The sequence below is a fragment of the Liolophura sinensis genome, chromosome 3 (genome assembly GCF_032854445.1).
Source record: "Liolophura sinensis isolate JHLJ2023 chromosome 3, CUHK_Ljap_v2, whole genome shotgun sequence".
In the NCBI taxonomy this organism is placed as follows: Eukaryota; Metazoa; Mollusca; class Polyplacophora; order Chitonida; family Chitonidae; genus Liolophura; species Liolophura sinensis.
Window position 1 is genome coordinate 11,379,021 of NC_088297.1, and position 24,272 is coordinate 11,403,292.

The following is a 24,272-nucleotide window of genomic DNA, read 5'->3' on the forward strand; positions in this document are numbered from 1 at the left end:
ATCAAAACTTTTCTTCAGCCATTGTTGAAGAGAATCCTTAATATTTACACATTTCTTCCGATATATTTGAGATTAAATCAAATCTAGCTCTGAAAGAAGTATCTCGATTTTCTTTTGAAACGTACGTTAAGAATGCAGATAAACAAAGCACATGGGAAAAAAAATCATTAATGACATGTGGAATTACAGCTCTTATACCACATCGTGCTTTAGATATTGGAGAAGAGAGAATAACGATACAAGCCCGGAGATAACCCGCCTCAGGGCATCCAGTCAACCTCACGATGTCGATTGCCCTTTTGTATAATCAATAAGCCATGCACGCCATATATGTATTTTACGGTCCCGTTCGTTTGTCACTTAATGCACATTTTGTTTCAGGTGTGCTTCAGCCCGATCTGGCTGTCAGTCAGGTCCGCGCCTCAATTCGGAGTCCAGATTTAGCCAGTTCAGATGAATTCAGTCTGGCAGTAACGTCGTAAAGGTGTATGAACCAAATATACCACAGTGTCAACGTCCTCAGGCGATATTTGATTGGTCCAGACACACGGCCATTGTTTCGGACAGGTCTTTTTTTAGCGACCGCGACACCTCTATATCTATATCGAGAGGCGCGAGCACCGATCGCGAGCAGATCGTCCACGAACCAGATACCGATCGGCACAGATTTATATCTCCTTGTGAAAAGGGGATATATTGGATCTCCCGGGATAGTGTGGACACTTTACCTTTACCCAGCGGTATTGACAGATCTGCCAACTGTATCCCCAAGTGTGATTATCCCAATCAACTAATCCAGGTAAGTTTTAATTACAAAACACTTACCTGCGCACGTATTGTAAGGAAGGTATATCTCTTAGCGGTTTCTGTGTTGCATTTGGCTGTGGTTAACTGGGCCAGCCGTTAATATTCATTGAAAAGATGCCATAAAATGTGTATATGTTTCTGGTACCCTTTTTGAGGATTGAAATACGTCTCCTTATCATGTCCATACAAAATATTTACTTTGCCGTGGAATTATTGAATTTCCTTTTTTAAACTCATATTGTAGTTACATATTGTTCCAATAGCAAACATTGTTTTTTCTTTCTTCGGTAAAAATTAAGAAGAAATAAATATTAACCGGCCTTGTGGAATTCGAGTGCAAATAATATCCACAGGCGTCGTTCGCTCAGAAGAGTGGGGATGAATCAGTTGAATGTGAAAACAAACACAGTATATCCAGGTATATATTAATATAATGTTTGTGCTGTGTAGAAAAGAGACACATTTAATTCCAGTTAAAAACGCACGATTCATTAACTTCCATTTGACTAAGATGTTTTTGTAGTATAGCCAAGTCCGCATAGCCGTTCATCTCCGTAAAACGAACAATGGTCTAACAACCATACGAATACAGTCTAATAGTTTAATACAATGACACAAAACTATTCTCTTATATTTCTGGAACCACTGTATACCAGGAGGTGAGCGAGGGATGTTTTCGAAGAAAAACATTCACATTTATTGTGCTCGGTATTATACACGTGTAGTGAAAACGTCGGGAGATGTCATCCATGACGATGTGCACAGTTGCTCCAGACACACTAAGTAAAGATCAGAGTAAATCCCGTAGCCGGATTTGACCTCTGCACCCTAATAATGATACGTCTTTTGAAATAACATCCTTGTCATTTATGCATGCCTGATAGCGACTACCTTGTACTCACTTGTAGGGGCTATAGCTGACCTTTAGCAGCCAGTTAAACAAGAAAGCTTAACTTTGTATGATTTCACTTAAGACAGGAGACTGATTGACGAGGTAACTGCGCTATAGGCAAAGTTTGTTAGCTAATGGCAGCTGATTGAAAAACGCCGTCGATCTCTTCATTACCTAGACCTGATTGCGTTTTAGGTTTAATTACCGTTATTACCTGAATTACCATGCCGTAAGTTGCATTGTGCATAATTATTTACCGTTTGCTACGAAATATGCCATATTTTGTATTTGTGCATGACTAAAAGTCTTTCATCACCTATGACATCGTTATTTTCGCATGATTAAAAATATCAGGGACAGAAATTACCACTTTATTTGTGAGAAAAAAGGCAATTACAGATGCCGTGAAAAATCAATTAGTAATTCATCTAACGTTTGAACGTTTATTCCACTTGTCAAAATCGCTTCTCTATACGCATACGATATAATTCAAGATGTACACCATAGATAGTAAAATCAGAGCAGTGACGACAGTGTGATAGCTGGCATATGATCATACGTAACCGGTGAAATATGGCCTCTTGTCAACTTACCTCAAATGGGCTTCCATATGCCGGCAATGTGTAAGCAACTCCCCACTTTATTGGCAATCCCTACAAATACAATTTATTCAGCCATGCGCGGAATACCAAGGCATACCATACTATCGCCGCTATCTGGGTCTATATAAGCCGATAATTATACACCTATGTATAACTATCTCTTTCATTTTTCATCCTTTCATCCTCATAGTTAATGTTAATATCCAGCTTACATTATAATTAAGAAAATACACTGCCCAAGGTACATCGGTTCTTGCAACCAAAAACTTGACCATCGTGAGGGCATTGAATAAAATAACAACACATTTGGGTATAAAAGACAAAAACGCGACAAAGTCTATCAATAGTAAAACGTGTCAAAAGAATGGACAGTTCACAGTTTTTCATATACAGTATTGATGTATGTCTTTTGTATGTGTTTTACGCCGTACTCTGTGACTTTCCGTGATATGCTGCTTAGGCAAATGATAATATTTGTAAACAAATCAAGCACCTTCAGGGCCAAATAATGCCCTATAAACGGTTCTAATTGTATGATAATTAATGTGCGCTTGATGGACGGATATCGTGGATACAGAGTTGTGTACCCTGACAGGTCATATCTCCGCTTAACTGCACCTGTAATTAGTAGTGACGTTATCTTACACCCCCAGCGATGTTTGCTGAGCAGGTCTACGGAAGAGTAGGTTAAAAAAAAAACTATATTACTGTTTGTATAGATTGAACTGAATATTTGTCTATTTTCCGTAAGAAATGTCTAGTGGTTTTTGCAGACATCACTATATAGGTATAAATATTCAGAATGCTGCCAACCGTACAATCTTTAAACCAGCTACACAGAGCAGGTTGCGGTTATAAATTAATTTTCATTTGAATAAATTAGCTTTCCACTCAAATAAAGAGGGGTCTCCCTGGCTAAAGGCACCCATCTAGGAGCCTCCCACCAATGAGGTCGTTGTGAGTTCAAGAACACCTCATACTGACTTCCTCTCGGTACGTGGGAAGGTATTCCAGCAACCTGCAGGTGTTCGTGGGTTTCCCCTGGGCTCTGTCCGGTTCGCTCCCAACATAATGCTGGCCGCCGTCGTATAGGTGAAATATTCTTGAGTACTGCGTAAAACACCAATGAAATAAATAAACAAATATATGAAGAAAATAGGTCTAAATCCGTGTCAGCCGAAAAAACCCGGCATTAGAAACACATTTTAAACAATTATCTCTGATTTTTAAAAAGAAGACCACGGTACTGTTATTTAAATGTTGTTATTTTTCACTATACGTCATCAAACAGTCAAAGTTTAAGACAGTGTATTAGCGGATAAGTGATTTTTTTTTCTTGTAGAAACCACATATTCAGCCAACAAAACGGTCAGTCTGTCTTTCTGTAAGGTGGATCGGTCAGTCGGTCAGTCAGTCTGTCCGTTTTGAAGTCAACAAACCAATCAGGTAGCAATCAGACAAACCTCATCTCAGGCAGTCACTGAGTGAGTGAGTGTGTGAGTTATTGGGTGAGAAAGTCTGAGGTCAACCAGTAGGCCTAATTCAGACGGTCAGTCGATCACTCAGAAATTTAGTCAGTCAGTTAGACAGTAAGACCAGTCGGTCTGTCTTTACTGTTAACTGGCTAAAACATTTCGTATTTTTCCCATTGTTCTAAAACATGTTGATATCGTTGAAGATATCTAAGAATCTCGTGCTAATAACGTGCACGTGATATTCTAGAGAAAATTCATTTCTGTACGGATTTACGAGATTTCGAATGTGTCACCAAGACATGTTAGCACTATCTGACATCAAAGAAAACTCAACCATAAAAGAATCTGTAAGGAAAATACATCATGAAGAACGTGAAGAAAAAAATCGAGCATGTACTTGGAAATGTGGTTCACTACTACTTTTTGCATCGTGTATAATATTTATCATAAATTTATTTATTTATTTCATTGGTGTTTTACGCCGTACTCAAGAATATTTCACTTATACGACGGCGTCCAGCTTTATTTTGGGAGGAAACCGGGAAGAGTTCGGGGGGGGGGGGAACCCGTGACCATCCGCAGGTTGTTGGAAAACCTTCCCACGTACGGCCAGAGAGGAAGCCAGCATTAGCTAGACTTGAACTCACAGCGACTGCATTGGTGAGAGGCTCCTGTGTCATTACGCTGCGCTAGCGCGCTAACCAACTGAACCACGAGGGCCCCGTTATCATAAGGCAATAGCGTGAGAAATACAACCTACAAAAAGAGAAGGGAACACATCAACCCTGAAGTTTATCCGTTGGTACCAGGATGTTTTCCAAATTGTCGAGATGATTAGAATTAGTAACGCATTGCAATAACATTAGTCATGCAAAATCAAGATCTGAACTAGGCAATTGCTTATAGATAATTATATCATTATATAAAATATGTCAAGAATATTTAAGAAGATCACAGAATTGGTATATGGATAATTACTGGTGGATAACACGTTCTTAATCATTAAATTCCTTAAAAAAGCATTTAGAGGCTGACATTAACAACACGGAGTTTTTAGTTTATATGGATAACAAGTTCTGATTTACTGGTTTGAAACGTCTCGATGAACTTGTAAAATCTAATATTGTTGGCAAGCAAGTGACAACGATGTTAAAATGTATGTCGTAAGATTACAAACCAAGCGGGTGGTCGTGGGTTTCCCCCGGGCTCTTCCCGCTTTCCTCCCACGATAATGCTGGTCGTCATATAAGTGAAATATTCTTGAGTGTGTGTGGGTGGTTGGGGGTGCGGGGTGGGGGTGGGGAATAGTGTTTAAGGAGTGTCTGGATTTCTTTCCTATCTCACCAGGGGTACGGTTATTTACACAAATAAGGTCCATTCGAACTAATTCCATTTTACTAATCAAGCTCTAAACGCATGTCCCTTTTAATATAATATTTCACGTGATTGTATCCCTTGATAAATTTGACTGCCGACTGGCTCTGGGGCAATTTGCTGGCTATATGTACTGAGGCTTGTTCAAATGTCGAAATCCCCCGCGAGTATACCATTAACTATACAGATACATTAAGCGTTAATTAGCTTGGGTTCTGGTCAAGCCGCGAGCCACTCATCGGTTCTACTCGTCACATTGTGGTTTACTGGAACAATAATTAGCTTGACCTGTCATTCCGGCTTAACTGCTGAAGGGTAGCAAAAAAAGAAACAAGAAAAAAAGAAAAACAGAACAAAAAAAAAATAAACTAAAATAACAAAAAAAGGTGGAAAGTTCACAGGACTGAGTAGATGGCGGCCAGGAATTCTGTTGTCTTCGCGTGAGATCAAACACCAGTATGTGGTTGATCCTGCGGATTTTTAGCATTATAATGGCCCAGTTATTGCATAATATAACTTTCAGATCAGAATTGATTTCAAAACTTGTCTGAACTGCTCAAAGGTGCAACAAAGCAAACAACAACAAAAATGTGAGTCAGCTTTTGTTATCACGTCGTGTTTGGCCAATCACCAGTATGTATTTCGCCCACGTGACGATGTGTGCTAAACATGGCATCACATGCCTTGTATTTTCTAGACCTCTGTGTATTCCAAAGGGACTATATTTTTGCCCATCGCCTGTCTGTCCGGACTCTTTTTCATAGCAGATTCACATTGAATGGAAATTGGGTATATGACCTCACCACATCCAGTTAGAGAACAAGTTCGACTCGTGGGCGGTTTCGTTTATTTCCGACAAAATTCTGAACGTTTTTGTTCTGTTATGGATTTCGAATTAGCTATGTATATATTACCATGTCATATTTAGATCCTCCGTTACAGTAGGATAAAAAAAAAACATTTCAGATTTTTAACCGAAATCAGAAGTTGAATTACAAATAATTAATATATATCGATGTTTCTTCGTTTCTGTTTACCTTCTGTTTACTTCCTGTTTACCTTCTGTGCGTACTTTATCTATTTCTATTTTATTATTTGATTGGTGTTTTACTGCGTTCTCAATAATATCCATACAACACAAACAATAGAAAATGGCGTCTAGAAGCAAACATAAATGTTAGGTGGATTCATATTATATTATTGATGTATATTTATTTATTTATTTGATTGGCGTTTTACGCCGTACTCAAGAATATTTCACTTATACGATGGCGGCCAGCATTATGGTGAGAGGAAACCGGGCAGAGCCCGGGGAAACCCATGACCATCCGCAGATTTTTGGCAGGCCTTTCCACCTCCGTTGGAGAGGAAGCCAGCATGAGCTGGCCTTGAACTCACGGCCACCGCATTGGCGAGAGACACCTGCAAACATAAATGTTAGGCTGATTTATATTATATTATTTTGGTACAAGGCAATGAGCTGTATATAACCTGGCAGCGAAGAGTCACACTTCTTTGTGCGTTTTCTTTAAGAACGTCGAAACGATTACGAGATTTTGAGTGTGATTACAAGGTTATAAAAAAAATTGATCTCATTTCTGGGTAGGGCGAAAAATAAGCACAGAAAGTGCGAAACATATGCCAATTAAATGGAGAATTATTTCTTAGGTAACAGAGACAAACAATCTGGGTGCATGAGTCATTCCTAAAAAAGAGAATCAAACAACAGTAAAAAAAAAAATTCGTGAGAAAAGAAATGTCGTTACATTAACCCTTGTCACGCGCCACTTCATATACCTTGGAAATTAAGGCCTTTTCGCTGTCAATGTTTTTTGACGTTTTCTATATTTGTTGTTCTCCCCGTATAACATCGACACAACTGGTCTGTCAACATTTCACAGCCATCTGTTTATATATCTATTTATCACTCGGGTTGCCATGGCAACCACATTTTTAAGGTTGATTAATCTGCTTTTTAAACATGTATTTTGTTAACACGATATTTATTTTTAGTCTGGTGTTACCTCTCTTTATGGAAGACTCCCTTTCAGCTGTTGCAGGATTTGTGCAATTTTTGTTCCCGCAAGTCTTAAGAAATACGAAGACAGATGCTATTGGGGATACTTTAACCACAAAGATCCTATCTATATATAACACATGCAGACTTTCAGTAGTGAATAAAGTCAAATCATTTGTGCAATTTTTGTTCCCTCAAGTCTCTTGAAACAGAAAAGAGGGTGCAACTGAGTACATTTGAAACACATATATATGCATGTAGACTGTCCGGGCTTTTCCCCGTGAACTCTCTCTATGTAATGGACTGGCAAATGTGTAGATTTATAACATGTTTTTTTTGTCATAATAGAGATCATAAAAAACAGGTATTTTAGCAAACATTTTAAAGATTTGGCACCACAAAGATAAAAAACGAAGGAATTTTACCGAACACGCTAAACATTTTTAATCACAAAAACATGAACTAATGGAAATTTAACAAACTCTTGCTATTCAAAGCTTTCCCAACCCTCGACGAGTTTATTTTTCTAAAGACGTTCATTTGTAGTCGTTCATTTGAATTTTCCTTGGTAACTTGATTGAAGTTATAAACGATGCCTGGAATTTCCAGGTATATCGAAGGATGTATCAGACAGCTACGGAAGCCGGTTAACCTCATCATCGCTTCGCCGTGGTTCTGGCGATGGAACGACCCTACGATGGTCTGTACGGCTTCCATACGTAGCCGTGGGATCTCATAACAAGAGGCAAAATTAATAACAAGAAAAAGGCTTTTCGTTTACAGGTGTTTCTGCGACAAAGACATGAAATAAAGGTAGAAAAGTGCAGAACACTTTTCTCCCTTTTGTAGATAAAGAAAGCTCTGAAATCGAGCCTCAAACAGAAAATAAATAACACCAAATCTGGTGTTTGGCATTGTGAATCGTAGTTTTCAACATGGGCAGTATTTACACAGACATCAAGATTCAAAACTAGATAACGGATTATAATAAGATCCTGAAATGGCCAAGTGTAAACCTTTTGGCAGCTTTATTATTAGATATTTAATAACATAAATATAATTAATATAAATGACTCATGTGTTGTTAAAGATATAGCTAATTAAAACCAATCTGGTATAATCTGGTAACGGAACCTGCGTGAACGTTTTAGCTTTGGGACTTTCATGCGCTTTCATGCATGACGTTCTTTCTAGGTATACATATAATACAGGCTGATTTATTAACCGGTTGTTATAGGTTAAATAATCTTAGTACGGCATAAAATACCAATCAAATGTACGGCTGTCATGTATGACCCGTGCAAGCCTTAACAAACAATACGTCACGCGGACACATGGTACCTAGTGCTTTAGCAGTTCCAGGTGGAACGTATAGTTAATAAATAAAACATCTTAGTCCAGAATGGAAAGAATCAATTTTATTTCTTATACTCAGATTTCCTGAAGTTTTGTTGCCTTTTTTAAAAACGTTTTTAGTTTTACAGCAAGTACTAGTGTATCAATGTTCACATGAATTCATTACCACGCCGTGTCAATAACGCGTAGAAACAACGATCCGTAGATTTTTTCACCTTTGCACTTGACGAACAGTTTCTTGAGGAAGAGTTTCTTTTAAAGAGCCTGTGATAACCAATTATATGACCTTGTTCGTCCTTGTTGCTGTTATTATGAGCTCTTTTATCATCGCATCAAATAGAAATTAATATTATATGTGTCTCTCTATCATACCTTTTAAATTCACAAAGGCAAGTCAGGGCACTTACAGATCTGTTTTTTGTAACACATGCGGATGCATATTTCAAATACCACGATGATTGAAAATATGTATTTGATGTTCAATGTAGCAATTAAATGCATAATGTGAATTTAACTACACTGAAATTTGTCTCGGCGAAGTTTAGGAAAAATTTTAACAGGTTCTAAATAGCTATAATTAACACTTTGACATTTTTTTAACATTGCGTTCACACAGTGCTACACAGTAGAGCCTTTCTATTTGCGCTGGACAAATGTTTACAAAGGAAGCACCAGCCCGTGAAAAGCCTTGCACACTCGCACGCGTCAACGCTGATGACAATCTTTGTTAGTAATTATTGTCAATAATTACCAAACATAAACAAACATGCTGTGTACATTCCTTTATCTAATTATGGAAACAGTTATCTCAGCATGTTTTTCTCTCGATGTTCCCCACAACTGTTCTTCCGATAAACTCGACAGTTGTCAGCTGCATTGCTAAAAATCCAAGAATGTGCAGTCTCGAGTATTTATATAAAATGGCGTATTCTGTGTGCAAATTACGCAATGATGACGTCACAATCAGGTCCTACAATAGTTACCGAAACGCAAAAAGCATACAAAGGTAAATTTTGTTAAATATTTTAACATCGCTTGGATTGGAATATGACTTAATAATCTGTGTACCACAAACGCACTTCATAAAAAACATAAAACTTTTCCACCAAAGGTTTTCTGACTCTCATTGACTCGAATTGGATCAACAGTTGCCCCGTTTAATAATGCATATGTAAAATCTACGCTTGGCTTTAACTTTAAGGCTGTTATTTATGTCCGTTCAGCCTGTGTATGTAGGCATATGTAGGTATGTCAGTAACCCGAAGCATGTTAAGGACGTACATCACCGGCCCGTGTCTATACTCGGCTAGCACTCCCGTATCACGATCTGCACAAGCCCATCAAACAAGTCTAACGGGTCGTACAAGGTGCATTAGTGAGAGACGTATCTGGCTTTGTCTGCACGCGTTGACAGGCTGTGCAACAACAACAGCGATGGCTTCAACCAGCCCCCGGTGTATATTGTGCTAAATGATTGAAGAATAATATAAAAGAACAATATTTCAGTACCCATCGTGGCCATTTTGCATCAAAAGTGTCTCAAATCCAGACAGTAACCGCATGGCTACTCTGCATGGGCAAAATAATCCAATCTGTTTGTTGGGTTTGTTTTTTGCAAAGAATTTTGGCTGCGACAAAAGCTATGTAAGTTGCTCTCTGTGTCCGTGTGTCGGTCAGTCGATCGGCTCTTCGGTTGGTTGGTCGTTGAAATGATATTGGCTGACATCCTATCTTTTTATCATACGTCATTCAGTTAACCTTGAATCTGGGTGTAAGACGACATCAGCTTTTAGGCATGGGGGTGTTGCAGTTATTGTGGATTTATGGCTGTAAGCACAAAGCAAAACGTTGTCAAGTTTTTATTTAAAACAAATCACAGCATACTGAGAATTTAAATAACGTCAAGATTGGTTCATCCCTATTTAACCGGAACTGACGTCATTAGATGTAATACTAGTATTATTCACGTATTTTTGACTGATTGATCTTGATGTAATTGTGATAAATGACTGAACTGCATGGACTGTCTATTTTACTGATCGATCCGTCGTCATAGTCATCATTGCACTGACATCTTACCTTTAACAAGAGATATAGGATTAATAAAGAGTCTTCCGTGCAAACTGACATCGACTTGTTCTGGATGTTGCATACATTTCGAATTTTATATTTTTCTTTTAATACGCTTTGCATTATTTTACACAATTAAATTCGAGTTAGTGAGTGAGTGCTTAGGGTTTAACGTCGTACTTAACAATTTTTCAGCCATATCACGACGAAGGAGTCCTTAGGGTACACGCACATGTGTGTGCCTTCTTGTTACAGGACGGATTTCCACCGCTCTTTTTTGAGATGACTAATCTAAGGCAAAAAAGCTGCCCCACCCGAGTCGTTATACTGATACGGGGCAACCGGTCGTAGAACTATCCCCTTAATGCTTAACTCCAGACGTTACAACTTCCTCTTTATTAAGGTCTTAGGTGTGACCGGTCCTAGGATTGACCCTGGATCTACCGCCCCCGAAGCGGACGCTCTATCTACTGGGCCGGCCAGTTAGATTTGAATTTGCATATTCATTAGTCAATGGTGACGATCAAGGCTTACATACCTGTGTAATATCAAGAGTTAACTTACACGTTTCCCAGAGAAAGGCATCGAATGAAAAACTATTGTATATTAGATTGTCTGGCGTAGAAAAAAATAATACATGAAGTATACTAAACAGTAAAATTTTGATACTAACACATCCAGAGATGTGCTTTAATATCCATTCAGTAGTACCTGTCTTAAAACAAAACGGGTTTCCGTGGCTCCTGGCTTTTTATAAACATGCGTAATTTTGACGTTAAATCGTGACAAACTATGAAGTGTATCAAGACTACGCCCGATTTAAAGGTAGACACAAAGTACAGAAGGTGCCGAACGATTTATAACAGGATTCAATTATTAAGTCATAAAAAAGCAAAAGAAACGCAAAAGTCAGCTTTCGTATATAATGTCACGACTAGATTTTATTTTAGGCCAGAATGACCTCTCGTATTGCATAGGCTAATGGAATGAATTTGCGATTTATTCAAAAAGAAAGTCATTTCCATTTCTGTAATATTTTATCGTAATCACATTGAATGTTTACATAGGTTCAAAGTATATAGGGTTAAAAACAAATTCATGGTAGTTCTGAAAAAAAACGCAATGCATATGAATTAATTAGCTTATCGAAATTGGTCAAATTTGCTCATATTGTACGAAACTAGGATAGTATTGATTAGACGTTATAACTATATGAAGCTTAAGACCACCCAACTCTGGCACGATGCCGAAATAGATCACAAAGCTGACCTTCAACTGGATGAAAACAGTGGTCATTGATGAACGGCGAAGGACATTTCAAAACGACTATTTGAGAATAATTGCAGCATTTGTTGGCGAGCGAGACGCGTGCATTTCCCAGGTTATTTCAAGCACATTTATCCAACTTGGCAGAAGAAATGTCGCCTTAAGGTAAAAGCAGACTGGTCAGTTCCTTTGACCAGTGAATATGTCCAGATGTACATCCTGAGAATGATAAAAGAAAAAGAATATGTCCAGAGGGCCAAAAAAAAATCGTCATCTTCGGGGAGAAACTGACCACTGTCCACTGCGTTCATTACACGAATGGACACTGTGAAAAGTGATAAAAGGAAAAATGTTGCAGTAAGGAGGCAGGTCATTCATCAAAACTTTCAAACGAACTGTTTTATTCTTAGAAGATTTGCATATATATAATACTCTCTGAAAAATATTTGGCCTTAATTGCTTAGAATTTTAGTTCCTAACAATCGAGGCAAATCATCCCTTGCAGGCGTTAAGCCATAATCATTCATTCATTCATTCATTCATTCCTTGCAGATTGGCATATCTAGGAAGTATCAAAGCATGCATGAGAATTGTGGGAGTTTATGTGAACTATTTGTATTTGTATCAAACCTTTTCACTATATTTTTTAGCAGATCAAGGTCTCTGGAGAACCGGTGTAGAGGAGTGACTTTAGAATACCTGTGTATTATATAAGCATTAGTTAACATAAAAACAGTAGTGGAAACTCAAGACGATTCACTCGATATAACCTTCACGTGAAACAGATGTAGTTCTTCTATGAAACCACTGTGTGTTGAACATGATGGCATAATAAAATCCTCACATACTGAGTGCACAACAGTCTAATATTTTCGACATTACACTACTAGAATGTGTATGAGTTAACAAACCAAATAAATGAGACATGGAAAAGGTTGATATTGAAAGCATCACGTCATTTGATTTATTTGTTTATTTACTCAAGAATATTTCACTTATACGACGGCGGCCAGCATTATGGTGGGTGGAAACCGGGCACATCCCGGGGGAAACCCGCGACCATCCGCAGGTTGCTGACAGACCTTCCCACGTAGGGCCCCTCACGTCATCTGAAAACATTCTACACTAATTTCATTCTGTTTTATCTAGAGCGGAAACAAGCACTTAAAATTTATTCAGTCAAGATGAGATACGATTCAAACGTCCATATATGCATAAAACTGAGCACTGTGGTTACATTACCTTAACGAAGAGGAAGTTAATTAGCAGTTTGCTAGTTTCCGAGAGCATATATGCATAACTGGATGCATGTTTGTTTCATGCTCTGTGATTATAATTGACGTGTATCGATCATTCACGACACTAATTAACTCATACACTGACGGTCGAAACACAGAGCGCTGAAATGAAACATCACTTCACAACAACAGAAGCTGGTTGGCAGATGAGTGAAGAGCCCAGCTGTGGATGTTACCTCATTTAATGTTTAACACGTAGAAAAACATGCAGAAAACCAGGCCTAATTTAAATCAAAACTACACTCTATCCATTGTGTCAGCTTAATCTGGCATCCAGTTCAATGACCTTGAATGACAGGTGGTGAATGCAAGTGCAGCATGGTAAAATAAGTACTGTCCAATGATTGTCCTTCCTTTTGCGGTAGTTCTCCAGGCTACAGCTGCAGTTGAAAAACTTCCGATATCTTCGTAATAGACACTTTTGCATCGTTACTCAATATTGTGTTAAGAGAACCGATTATCTTAAAATCCGAACGACTTCTGAAAGACTCCCCCCAACACCATCTCTCCGATAAACAATGATTGGGTGAGCGAATGATTGAGGTTTAAGCAGGATTTCCAGAATGTCACTCCGACAAAGGGTGTCAGTAGCTAAATGGGTTGTTTGTTGCTAAATAATTTTCAAATTCGTATATGCATTGTAAATTTTAATATACACATTATTCCGGTAACCCAAACTATGACTTGGAAAGAATTTATTATGGCCCTGGTGGGGGCCAAAGTATGGCCTCAAGCATTCATGGAAGAGGCTCTGGGCACATCGCCAGTAAAGCGGATGTAAATTAGGAATGCTTTACAAAACCACAGACAAGAAGATTAGCTGTGTCTGTGTGTTAAAAAATATATTAAAAACAAAAAGCAGCCGCCTTTTATTCAAAAGGCCAAATGTCAGGTAGACAAGTAACGCACAAAGCGGATTTCATGCAACAACTTCTTCAGGTATGCATTTTTAGTCATGAGAGTTAAGTTCTCGTGCAACATGCCAGTTCACAAGCACCCAGTCATGTCATTAGCTTGGACAATGCTCCTTTGTGGGATCAGAGCTGCTCATAAAATCGTGCTACACGTGTGCGTCATTCAGTCAAATGTATTTTGAATTAGAGACAGAGATCTTATCCAATAAAAATTATTGCAAAAAAAAAAAACAAAAAAAAAACAAAAAAACACGCAAATTGCAGTTTGCACATTCTTTAACTGATTTTACAAGGTAGCAAGCATCCTCCGCTGTTACAGTCAATGTTTTAGTGTGTTTATGATAGGGCTCTGAGATCTTAATTTACAGACCGTTTACAGTGTTCAACTTTTATTCACCTTAAGAATTTATATTGCAAAATACTCACAGATGTATCGTAATTTCATGGCAAACTTGAAAACCATTTGTTAAGTTTAATTCTACGTTCAAGAATACCACTACAAGTTAAGAATGAATGCATCACCGATTATGGCTCAGCGCCACATTGAAAGTTAAGACAAAGTCTGATTTTGGTATAAGACAGTTTTATGATCTTATGACGTGAAGTCTCTCTCAAATATATTAACTTGAGCAAGTGTTTGTTTGCAATACGTCAAACCTGTGACTATTTAGTTTCCCAAATATACCTGGGGTGGCGCAGACAGACAACTGTCGTCTTATCGAATATATATTAAATTTTCTCCCCTGTTCAAGATAGAAGTAACGTGTACGCGTTCTACACTAACAAGATATCAGCGTTCCGCATATAGATACATATCAAGAATAATCAGTCAACGTTTGTGACCCTGCATTCTCAGCATCTTACTTAAATGAATGAATGGTATGAGTTTAACATGTATAAATAGGCCAAACGGTACAGACCACCCAATTTATTAGGGAATTTCATATGCTTATTCTATTAAAGATGAAATGTCAAAGGAATATTATTACTAATACTAACTTCATACTCAAATGAGCAATATTTCATAAGGCAGTCAGATTTTACACAATACACCTTCAGTGCGATTTCCGCTTGTTAAACTACTTTAGGGAAATGTATATAATAGAAAGCTATACTTCACATATACGACGGCAGCCAGCATTGTGGTGGTAAGAAACCAGGCAGAGCGCCGGAAAAAAACAGGCTGCTGGCAGACCTATATAAACTTGAAGTTTGTGACTTATGTAATAAAGTGATAAATAACAGTTATTCTTCAGTACCAAAATATACTTGCCGAATGTTATCACAAATACAGGTGGAATGAAGACAAATTATATAAATGTATGACGTTGCACAGAGCCACTGATGTACTGGAAATTACCCACAAAACATGACTTAGCTACCAGACATACCTTTATAATAAACCTTTCGAACTTATCGATTATGGATAATAACAAGCATTGTATGTATCAATCAATGTTTATACACATTGGAATCGCTCCGATGGTCTAATGATTACAGCGTCCGCCTCGAAGTCGGGAGACCAGGGATCGAATCGGGGTCAGGTCATACCAAAGACCTTAAAAAATGGTAATTGTTGATGCTTCGCTTGCTGCTCAGCACTGAGAGGTTAGAGCAAGGAAACGGGATTTGTTTGCCCGGTGTTAGTATAACGTGACTGAGTGGTGTGTCAATCTCTACCGCATGATATTTCGCCGCCATGTTAAAATGCAGTGATTGACCCCCAGGTAAAGCGGTGACGTCACCTCATAAAACGTCACCGCGATGTCATGACGTCACAACTCCAAACCCTGCATTGATCTGTAATATGTATACATACCTATTGCGTCATCTCCCTGATAAGGAAAAATAATGCATCAACGTACATGACGCCTTTGACGTAACTCTAACCCTGTCAACTCAGTATTTATGCTCCTTACATTTGTTAAAAATCAGCCCAGCTCTATTGTTAAAAAGCCCAGAAAGTATATCGCATATGACCTAACCTGTCGGCCACCTGTCGACTAATTTCTGGATCCAGTTTCAAAAAAAAAGAAGAAAAAAAAATACAGTTACGCTGTAGAGGAACAAGTTTTAGTCCCGTGCATTTTAACATCTCTGTGCTATAAATAACAATAGCGTCACCCCCGTTAAATAATGCAGACACTTCATTAGCCAGTCGTCTTCATTAGTGAAGTGCTCAATCAAGATACAGGACGTACATTACACTATTTGGAGTTTCGTTTTTCGTTTTGTATGGACTACCAAAGATGACGGCAATTCACCTGAAATTGTAGGTATTTTTTTGTTTTTCAATTCACCGTCTGTCTCTATACATTGTAAGTTTTTCGACGGTCTTAAAAGCCGATTTTATACAATTTTATTTATGCGTGTTTAGGCTTGTACATTGATGAATTAAGCACAGACATGTCTTGACACCCATGTGAGAAGACCCCTGTAAACAAAGTAGGAGAACTGGATTGACTTCATCTATGCGTTGCTTCAGTCACTTCATCTTCAATGTACCAACAAGCCCTTCCAAGTTTATGGGGTCACTCAGACTGAAAAAGAGTCTCCGCTTCTCTCTTGTGTGTTACCGGCTTTATTTTCTATTTGTATAATTTTTTGCTTGCCTTTGTCTTTAGGAGATAATGTTAAACGTTGTTCTGGAAATACATCTTGTAATTATCAGCTTGGAATGCCTTTTACGAACTACGAATGGTAAAGGAATGTCGGACATGACGCTTATATTCGTATTGTTTAAATTGAGTTCCTGGCGCAGAGATCTTTAACATACCAAATCATTAGACATTATATAACTTGATTTTTCATGATTTCAGTTCGAATTACCCAGCATAGAAGCGTTATAGAATAGTCTAGAATTGTTCGTTCTAGCTCCAGAGACAGCGTGATGCACATATCCTGGTTAACACTCTGGTGAGGGCTAGAAGTCCATACCCTGTACGGGTATAAAAATCCTCATAAGCAGCTAGCGTGTATCCATGTAGCGTTTAAAATGGAATGTTTGAGATACAGTTCATGTATTGCGATATACCGCTTTGACAGTGTGAATTTTCTTCAAGGCGATAGGACTGCCACTTGAACAAGATTTGATTTATTTATTTGATTGGTGTTTTACGCCGTACTCAAGAATATTTCACTTACACGACGGCGGCCAACATTATGGTGGGAGGAAACAGGGCAGAGCCCGGGGAAACCCACGACCATCCGCAGATTGCTGGCAGACCTTCCCACTTACGGCCGGAGAGGAAGCCAGCATGAGCTGGACTTGAACTCACAGCGACCGCATTGGTGAGAGGCTCCTGGGTCATTACGCTGTGCTAGCGCGCCACTTGAACAAGAGTCTTTCCAATAAAATGTAAGCCTAGCGTTAGGTTTCATTGTAAAGTTTGGTTTCGCCTTACAAAAATCTCACACTAAATGTTTCGTTTAACAAGCCCTTGACAAACTTACAGAAACGTGGGCCTCTGTTCTTGTGTACCATGTTGCGTTATTTTGATATAATTATATGGTACGTCACAGTTTACGCATGAAACACTGTATCGATTACAAAAAACAGTCATGTTCACCTAGGGAAATAACATATTTAGCATGTAATAATGTCACGAAAAGTCGTAGTTAATCAGAAAAAAACCAAGGATGGGAAAATCCGGTTTCCAGAAGGTTCCGTTGAAAAAAAAAGCAAGTGTTTTTTCCCTTATAAATGAACCTTGACTTCGTGCAATGTTCTACATAACAAAGGCTCCTGTTAACGTTAGGTTCACGAATTAAATCACGAGAAGACGAACTTACCCATGTGGCTTTCATGATGGCTGTCTTCGAATCTCCTTTAATTTGCTTCGCTTTAATATAAAGAAACCTATATTTGGAAACGATTATGTATGGTGCCAATAGAGAAACGGATAGGTGAATTTTTCACGTAATGAATCTGCTTTAGTTCAAAGAGGAATAATTAATTTAGAACGCTGTCATGAGTAGCCACGTTACACAATGCGAAAGCCATAGATTCAATATGGGGGACCTCCGTGGTGGAGGGCGTTAGCACGCCAACGCGGCGCAATGACCCAGGAACCTCTCACAAATGAGGTCGCTATGAGTTCAAGTTCAGCTCATGGGTTTAACCTGGGTTCTGCTCGGTTTCCTCCCATCATAATGCCGGCCGCAGTCGAATAAGTGAAATACTCTTGAGTACGGCGTAAAATACCAATCAAAAATAAATAAATAAATAAACATAGTGTCATTATAATCGCAACAAGCGACAGAAGCTCAGACAGTGATGACCCCAGGTCACAAGTGGACGTTCATCTCGGCATCTGACTTCCTCACAGTTTGCCAGTTATGTGCTTTTTCGTTGTTCTTTTGAGTGTCATCTGCATCTCTTGACCATCTAATGACACAAAACAATAAACTCATCACCTATGAACAACTGCTGTCCAAATAATATTTAATCAACCGATCTGTCGATCACCAGGATAGAGACAATCAATATACCCGAAATGTATTCATTTAAATGTTACATGACGCCATACCTCCGTGGGCACCAGGAGTAAACCACCCACCTTTGGCAAGTTACTGACAAATTTTCCCACCCCAAGAAAGTAAGAAAGTAAGCGACGTTCTAAACTGTTGGCCGGTCATCCGATTATAAGCAAGCGATACATATGAAGATGTAACACTGGCAACTGGGAAATAACTTTAATGTCGATCTTTATCAGTACAAGGGTTGTATACCCCCTACAAATATCAGCGTTCTGCGCATGAAACGCATGATAACACGACGTCTGTTAAAGGCATACTGCACGTGTATTATCTCCGTGGCTGCTTGTGTACCAGACGATATACAGACAAGATTATCACCAATGTAAATGAGGCTATCTCTCTCTCTCTTTCTCTGCCCTAGCATTTTGTAATGCCTCATCAATATTGATCAGTGTTTTAACACGCTAGCAGGTATGTAGGATGTGCGCCTGACTGTCCTGTTTGTCATTCAGGTCTGAGCAGAAACTGCATCATTAAAAATGATGAAGTGCTTGGCCTAATGTACAATGTATATAACATAAATAATATAGCAACGCTCTGAGCAATCTAACAGTTTTCATAATGTACAGCCTTGGGCATAGATACTGATTAAGTCTGCCAGGCTTGGTGACAGGCAGACTCTACACCGTCTGTTCTTATTTATTTACTTTATTTATTATTTATTTATTTATTGAAGTTTCAAACTGAAGGATTAGGATTACTAAATAAACAAACTCAGGATAAGATAACTGCAAAGAAATTTATTTTGACGATCTCAATATTTCGACTTTAATTAAGTCACCATTAAAATCGAAATATTGAGATTGTCAAACTGAATTTCTTCAGAGTTCTTTTATTTATTTAATATGTCAAGCTGTTCACTGCACCGTTTAGATAGGATTTCTCAACCTGAGTTGGAAATTTTACCTCAGGTGCTGTGCACGTTTAGTCCACTAAACTGCTTTTACTTATTATTTTTCTTGAAAATCTTAACCTTAGATCGTTAGAGGCTTATCTTAAAAAAAACATTGATTACTCATCGTTCATGATCAATTCTAGATGTAAAACCCTTTTTCAAAATTGTTGTTTTTCTCAAGCAACCAGTTGAAGGAAGCCTTAGCAGGTCATAGGGCATATGTTGCCTCAAGGTTTTGAGTTACGTATTTGTATGACGTAACTTTGCACTTGATCCCCGTAATTTTGCACCTGATCCCCAAGACACTCCCATGCTATTTCACACTCCCTGGATATTTTTGTTGTACAAGTAGTTTTGTTTGTGCTCTGGTACCTTAGGCCTACTGTGTGGCACAGGCTTGTACCATGTGATGTCACCGAGTTTATATGCGCAGTTTGGTCTACACCGTTAGTTTTCTCCACGTTTTTGACGTCATATGGGTGTGAGTTTAGGATGGACAAGAACGCATAACATTTGCAGGCGGAAAGAGTTTTTCCTTGCCCCACTTTAGTGCTATGCTGCTACAGTGGACAACCGTAAAGGTTTCGTCTAAATTCTTTGGCAAACGCGTATTAGCTTTCAAAAATCCTTATACGCTATGTTTTTTGTTGTTTTTTTTTTCTTTTTTTTTCTGTTTCTACATTTCTAAGTGAATTTAGGTTTGGCAAGGTACATAGTCATGAAATTCACAAACAAACGCTTTCTTGGTTTCCCAAACGATATCCGCTGTAAGGAAGAGCTTCCTAGTTTAGTACTATACTGCTATCGGGGAAAGCTGGACCATCAGTTACAGAGCGGCTGTTAGCTCGATCTCTGGGTTAAAGACCGTGGCAAGTCATGCCTGAATCTTTAAAGTGGTCATCTTGTTATATGTACGTTCCTGTTGACGATCAAAATGAGGAATACGTTAAGCATTGCTCAGCATCTCGAGTCCCCTGGAACTCGGCATATCTGGTGTCTTAGACATGGCCTTCCAGTGAGGCAGCATCTTACATACATATATGTCGGCCTTGGGTCCGGTTTGAAACAAGGAATATGTTTGACGTTACTTTTAACATATTGTAAAATATTTAATTTTATACATTTTTAGAAGGAATCATTTAGTCATACTTAAGTGTAAAACTAGTATGTTTTCTAAAAGGGATTTATTTACCTGGAGGCGTCTACTTTGAGCACCCGGTTTTCAAATGTACAAAGCAGATCCGAAACTGATCTAATCGCTGCTGACATAATGATGAAATGATACATGAAACGCATGGTTTTAATTCCTGAATATGAAGTATATTATTTGCCTTAATATGTACAAGTAGAAAAAAAACTTCTTGAGGGTGTAAACATGATTTTAAGCCACAGCTTTCTTAAGGTGGCAACAGTCAGTTTGAAATTTAAGCAGCCGGCTGTGGTGGATCAACTTTGTTTTGGGGAAGAGCCCAAATTGGCTGATCCCCCATTCCCAGTATACTCATCGATGACATCATTTCCGAATAATTCTGAGGGCTAATATCTGTATAAAATTTGTCTCAAACTTGATTTGTGTTTTGTTATATCTTTCTTCATTTTCGGACCTAGCTATAATCCAAAAAGAAAGTTGTACAGTTATACCGTGGAGTGAATAGTTCCTTTAATCCTCACGTGACCTGCTTGAAATGACATCAGCAGGGTCATTATACAAGTAACTGCTTCAGAGCATATGGTGTTACATTAACGCCTACTGGGCCCATTCCCACATTGTGAAAAGTCACCGGAAATCACAAAAAGGCCATCAACTGATACAACGTCAAAGTGAATCCATGCATGAATGGCTATATCAGTCAGAAAAGTACATCTTCTGTTGCCTACAGATGCATATATTACCCGACTACATCTGTGCAGCTCTTACGGTAGCTTTAAACACTGAGAGGGGCTCAGGCTTATTCAGACGGTTAAAACACTGCTTTACCTCGACTGGCAGGCCAATGATAAAAGAGATTGAGTGTTCGAATCCATCCCTCGTTGGTCCAACTGTGGCTTTTATCTTGGGGATTTGTCAGACACTGAGCGATGGACGGTGGTTTGTTCTAGATGCATCCGCTCAATAGCCTACATCTGACTGTCCGGGTATAATTAATGAAGAAAGTCTCGAGGAGTGCGTGAAATGATCACCAAGTACATAACAACACACACACTGACGCTACTAGCAACATTTGGACAGATTACCAGAGCCTTGCAAAACCCCAGAGTAAGGAAAGTGAGATGAAAATACTCCATCTAAACGGTTTATTCTGTTCATGACTGATACTTGTGCAACATTTTTGCCGCAAAGTAAGCAGCACGATTTCAAGGGAAGAGTACAAAATATTGATTATTGGTCTGTGTGACGCTTATACGCATTATTGCTGATGCAAACGACCACATAATTAGCACGCCTGTTGAACACGATCAAAAGTTCCATATTTGTCGCAGTGATGTTAACTGACGAACTGTTACATTATGACAACAAATGGTAAATTATTTCCATACAGAATAGGGACTGATCACATATTTCAAATATACCTCTGTATTCTATTTATTTATTTATTTGAATGGTGTTTTACGCTGTACTCAAGAATATTTCACTTATGCGACGGCGGCCAACATTATGGTGAGAGGGAACTAAGCAGAGCCCGGTGGAAACCCACGACCATCCGCAGGTTGTTGACAGACATTCCCACGTACCTCCGTTTTCTAAGAGAACAACTTTTTTTCGTACTAGACAATGTGCAGTTAAGATACTGGAAATAAAGTCATGTGGTGTAATACACATATGATATTGTGTAATGTTTATAGGTAGGTGTGTTTAGTGTTTGAGGAGTTTAGGTAGTGCTTGATGCGTTTAAGTAGTATTTGATGCGTTTAAGTAGTATTTTATGAGTTTAGGCATTCAGGCTGTTATCTAACAATAAATGGCTCTTCGGAATAATGCTCCCTAGGAGTTACTTAGTTGACGTCCATGGTGTTTCTTTTTGGGCATGCCCATGAACTGTTGGAACAAATCCCCAAATCAGACAAATTTAACAGGCAATGCGTGTGATCTGTTGTCACTGGCCTGTAGTTGATGTAGTCTTTCATATTCGTTTTCACAGCTTTGGCTATTGATTAATATTGGTGAAACTAACGAGGGTTATATATGTTAACCTTTGACGGAAACTTGAGGATACTCATTTTTAGACTTCCCTCTACCCCAGCCTATACGCATGTTTCCTTCCCTGTTGCCGTCCATCTTATTTTTCTGGAACCTGCGGATGGTCCTGGGTTTATCCCGGGCTCTGCCCGGTTTCCACCCACCATAATGCTGGCCACCGTCCTATAAGTGAAATATTCTTGAGTACGGTGTAAAACACCAATTAAATAAATAAATGAATAAATAATGTTTTTCTGGTGAACTACACCCCACCGCCATAGTTGTATACACAGAGGTCTTCTTACCGCTCACAGGCCAACCCATAACCAGACAAGTTGGAGACATGCCAACTTTCACCAGAAAAAAAATTTTCGTATTTTTTCCATAACAAAAGGACGATACGTGGATATAACAATATATGTGATGTGAAATAAGAGAGCTAATAGGCTTTTTTCTGAATAGTTTTGAAAACTAGATCTGGAATGGCAATGTCTGACATGTTTTGTTTTATTGTGAGCTTGGGTCCTCATGCACGTGCATGCATTTCAGCTGGTCATTGCTTTCAAGTATGATTGTATATAACTGAAGACGTACAGAATATAAAGTAAAACAAGAGTAGTGCCCATGGTGTGACAGCTGGTAAATGGTCACATGTACCCGGTGAAATAACCTCTTGTCAAACACCTCATTTAGTTTTATTCTGACTCTTCATGTAAATGCGTATAAAGTAATAACGTACACATCACTAGCACAATGGCTTAGCAGAATTAGATTAAACTTAACTTATAATTGCAATCCATTAAACATCACTGATGTAGAGTTACTGTGTTGTCATCGCATTTAATATAGAATAATATTTATTTATTCCTTTGATTGGTGTTTTACGCCGTACTCAAGAATATTTCACTTATACGACGGCGGCCAGCACTATGGTTGAAGGAAACAGGGCATAGCCCGGTGGAAACCCACGATCATCGGCAGGTTGCTGTCAGACATAGAATGATATTAAATCGTTGTAAAAGGAATGTACGCCGTATATGATGCTACCATGACATCCACTGGAGTGGAAAAAAGCATTCTGGATGGCTGAGATGGGAAATCGGGCCACTTTTGACCACAGCGTTGCATGCTCGAACACTTGTATTCGACAGCATTGTTATAAAAAGAAGGCTCATTTGAGGGAGACCGGCTCATTCCTGGGTTGCGTCACACCTATGATCTTAAATTGAGGCACATTACATGCACTCTAAGGATTCCTTCGTCGTCGTATGACTGAAAAATTGTCTAGTACGACGTTAAACCCCAAACCCTCACTCACTCACTCACTCATTTGAGGGAGACACCCTGGCAGGATGAAACATATGTTTGAAATTTATTTCTGTACATTGAGATACAAAGAATGTAATAAGCAAGTAAACACGACCTTCGTTACATAAATTTGGAAAAGAATACTACAAGGCAGTAAAAGAAAAACACATGAAACTGTGAATAAACCTGGACTCTTCTTATAGATACATAGCTTGCACTCGTCTCGTCCTTCCTTCATTTATTTGTCAGTCTATTTCAAAAATATTTGCTTTTCTGACGAA

At 38.6% G+C, this 24,272-nt stretch overlaps 1 protein-coding gene across 1 annotated transcript in view; it reads left to right on the plus strand.

The window, feature by feature from the left end:
- Nucleotides 1-24,272, plus strand: part of LOC135463351 (protein PIF-like) — a 45,168-nt gene that overhangs the window by 8,227 nt on the left and 12,669 nt on the right.